We start from the raw sequence: 4422 nt of genomic DNA, 5'->3' as shown, positions 1-4422 counted from the left end.
GAAAAGCTTGCTGGTCTGAAGAGGCTGTTATTTAATCTGCTGGTTCTAAATTTAACTGACACCCTCCCTCTGTTCTACCCCCTTCACTACCCCCTTCAGCCATATGTGACGGTACCTCTGAACTGCAGCTGTCACCTTAAAACAAGCTGCACAGAGATTCCCAGAGATCCGATACACAATGACTTGAGCTCTATTGCATATCAGCTCAGAGAGGACGATACCGTTTGAGTGTGGACAACGGATTTATAAGCAGTTTGCGGAGTAACTGTGCAATTTATTTGTGTGTGGGTCTGAATGCAAACACGTCTCAGTCAGAGTGACAGTGACAAGACACAGCTGCTGCGACAGGTGACAGCTTTCAGCTGTGACGCCATGCGATACTTTCAGCTCCACTTAGCACACTTACCTTAATGTCCTGAACTTTAACTTCTACTCTATTTATCAAGTTTAGAACTGACTTATAGACATTACGGGTTCTTTACTGGTTCCTTTTGTGGCAAGTTTCATGCCAATAGGTAGATATGCCATCATGAAGATAATGATAAAAACACGTGACAAATTAAAGGAAATAAAACAAACAAACCGCTTTAGAGTCTCCAGAACACTGTTCTTCCAAATGAGATTCTTATAAACATTTTATTTAAAACAGAAAAATCTCTCACAGGAGGAGTTTAATTGGGATGAGATCTTGTGAATGTGAAGGTCATAATATCTAATGTATGTCACGTTCATTCTCATCAAACCATTCATTGAGTACTCGTGATCTGTATGGGGGATCTGTATGGGGCAGGGTCATCCTTTATGAAACCACACCTATTAGGGTTAAACAAAATAGTTCATTACTGCATAAAGGTCAGAAATCAACGGTGTAGTGATTTGTAGTGACACCTATAGTGATTTGTGGCCCCCATAGCATGGCGTGACCTATCTTATATAAATCATGAATAAAAAAATACAGTTATGGATAAAAAGAAAAGAGATAAATACAGTAATAAATGACAGATCAAAAGATGGTCATTTTGTGATTTAGATTTAAAATTAATTTTTAACGCCTTGTGTCTTGAACCCTTGTTTGTCAAGAATGTATTAATGATTGTTGGGTTATGTTTTGTTTTCTGTAGCTTTATGTTGTTTTATGTAGCACCATGGTACATTGTGTGCTACGTCAGCTATACATGCTTGAAATGACAATAAAAGCTTCTTGACTTGACTTGAGATTGTTCTTAGACTGAGAGGATTACATGTTATGCTAGAGACAGAAGTAAAATCTGGGTGGACATGATTTTATATGTTGGTGGGGACCAAATTTCCTCACAAGGTCTCCATGAGGAACTCATGGATTTCCCTCTAAGGTGAATTGAGGTTAAAGTTATGGTGAGATTTACAGCATTAATAAGTATGTCAGTGGAACGGCAGTAAGTCGTGTGTGTGTGTATTTGTGTGATTGTTGGGGGGGTTGGTAGATGGTGTAACCCAAGCTGGTCTGAGACAGAAGGTGGGGTTTGGTCTCTCACACATACACACAGCTCAAATAATGACACCTAGTATAAAGAGTAGAGATGTGCGATATGTATATAAGCCATATATCTACCAAATAAGAACGTACCTTCATCCATGCTCACAACTTCTACTGTCTAATACTCCTTTTCCACCAAAAAGAACTGAGTGCTGGTTCAGAGCTAGTGCTGGTGCTGGTTCAAAGTTGGTTCCACTGTCGAACCTTCTAAGAACCGGTTTGCCTTTCCATCGGTTAGAGAGCATCACAGAGCCGAGTCTGACGTCACTGTATACATGTCACGTTACACAGCAACGTTAGCACAGCAGCGGCAAACACATCATCATCAATGGAGGATGTTGCTTTACTGTTCATGGCTTTGTGAACCTACATTGGCATCCAAACTCGGAGAATCCAACGTGTACGTGCAGCTCCATGTAATTTGTATAAATGGAGGTTGTAATCGAGAAAGTACATAACGTTATTTTATCATTAACACAGAAAAAAAGTTAGCCTTAGCATGTAGCTACCTACTATCATGTGTGCTGATAATTGATCATATTACGGTAAAGTAAAAGTATATTAAACATTAGTATACTTAAGGTACATTATCAAATAAATCGCTAACAGGGGCATTAGTAGCATTGATCTCTGGCACCTCTGGTTAGTGTGTCTAGCTAGTAGAGTTAGTCTGCTTTGCTAATTCCAGTAGACTAGCATGTAAATCAAACAATCCAAAACACATTAATTAATGAAATATTTTGATAACTTTTATCAAATTAGATTTAGAAATGTAATATAGGTACTATTGTGTTGAACTCAGTTGAACTGAAGAATGAAACTGCTAGCAAACTGAGGCGGCAGTGTGTGATAGCAGGGTTAAAGAGAGCTGTTGTCCTCTGGGCTGGTGTGTGTTCTCACCTGTGATAGACTTCAGATACAATATGATCCTGATCAGGATAAAGATTGTAAACCATTTTATTATAAAAATTTGCTGTATGAAAGCTAGACTAATACAAACAAGACTACAGAAAAATAACAAAAATGATCATTTAAATCATTGTTGATTATTAAACGTTGCTTGTTACAGTATATATTTTTTGAATATACAATGTGTGATGCTTATGTGTGTGTTTATGACCTCAGCTTATGACCATGATATCCTTTGATTTGAAATTAGGGCTTAGAAGCCTTTATTTTGTCACATACACATTACAACACAGTGGAAGTTCTTTTCTTCACATATCCCAACTGAGGAGGTTGGGGTCAGAGCGCAGGGGCAGCTATGATACAGCACCCTAGCACAGGGAGGGTTAAGGGTCTTGATCAATAGTCCAACAGTGGCAGCTTGCCACATCCGTTTCCGCTGACGTCTTTTATCAATAGACAACGCTGGATATTATAACTTTCTTCCGTATGAATTCTCCCTGTTAATCTCAGTACATTTTGCTATTCAATCACTGTCTTTGTGAAGTTCTTTGCCTGTTTCTTTCCTGAATTCAGCTCAGAGGTATCAGCAACAGGCTTCTTTTCAGCGTGAACTGGAGCATTTTAACAGCTTTCAGCTCGTCCCTCATAGTGGGATGTTTTTTTTTCTAGTGTGAGACGTCTAAGGTTTCCGATGATTGTAACACACAGGTCATAATGCATTAAACAGAGGAACTATAAAACTATAAACTATACTATAAAAGTCAGTTATCACACAAGTAAGCCAGATTCATCTAATTACATCACTAGGTGGAAATCAGTATCAATACTGACTCACACTCATTCATTCATTTTCTACCGCTTATCCGAACTACCTCGGGTCACGGGGAGCCTGTGACTATCTCAGGCATCATCGGGCATCAAGGCAGGATACACCCTGGACGGAGTGCCAACCCATCACAGGGCACACACACACACACACGCATTCACTCACGCAATCACACACTACGGACAATTTTTCCAGAGATGCCAATCAACCTACCATGCATGTCTTTGGACCGGGGGAGGAAACCGGAGTACCCGGAGGAAACCCCCGAGGCACGGGGAGAACATGCAAACTCCACACACACAAGGCGGAGGGCGGAAATCGAACCCCAACCCTGGAGGTGTGAGGCGAACGTGCTAACCACTAAGCCACCGTGACCCCGCAATACTGACTGGAAGATGGATAATTATGCAAATTTGATTCAGGACCAATCTTAGAGCAACTCTGAACAAGGAAAATACACCAACTTTTATCTTAGAGAGGAGGCGGAGCTTAACCTGTTACTAGGTAACATATTCTTTTGAAGACTGTGATTGGTTGTCCAAAAAAAAAAAAAGGAGCGTTTTTAAAATCTATTAAAATAAGACTTCACTTTGTCTCTATGTTAAGATATTTGAGACTATGTCATGGAGGGATTACGTTCGTGACCGATCATATTAGAGATGTTCTAAAATCTGTATGTTATAAATGTAATAAATGTAAAGAAATTGTAAATGTAAACATCTCCAACATAGAGCAGAAAAGTCATAGAGACAAATTATATCATTTCTGTCACTATGGCATTTCAGCTCTGTTTCAGAGATGTTAGTGTATCTATAATTGCCTCAGTGGCAGAATATACAGTATATAAATCTCCTTAAAAACTTAATTAAAAAAATGTACAGCTTTACCTCTGACCTCTGATACAAAGCCCTGACACTGGAGACTGTTTCCTTAAAAGTTATACAAAGTCTCCTCACAGAAAACTGTATCAACTCTCAACAATTTTACGTTTTTAATTATTTTTTTTTACTTAAACATATTTGAAGTCCCTTTGTTACAAGTTGCTAATGTAGAAATAAAATAAAAAGTGCATTAATAAGAACCTGTGATTCGTAGCTGCACCACTAACCTGGATGCTGTTAGACAAATTGAATCAACAGTTTCTGACCAATCGGAATTGAGACAAGTCAAA

This window comes from Tachysurus vachellii, chromosome 4, assembly GCF_030014155.1.
Source record: "Tachysurus vachellii isolate PV-2020 chromosome 4, HZAU_Pvac_v1, whole genome shotgun sequence".
Taxonomy (NCBI): domain Eukaryota; kingdom Metazoa; phylum Chordata; class Actinopteri; order Siluriformes; family Bagridae; genus Tachysurus; species Tachysurus vachellii.
This window is presented reverse-complemented; position numbering follows the sequence as displayed.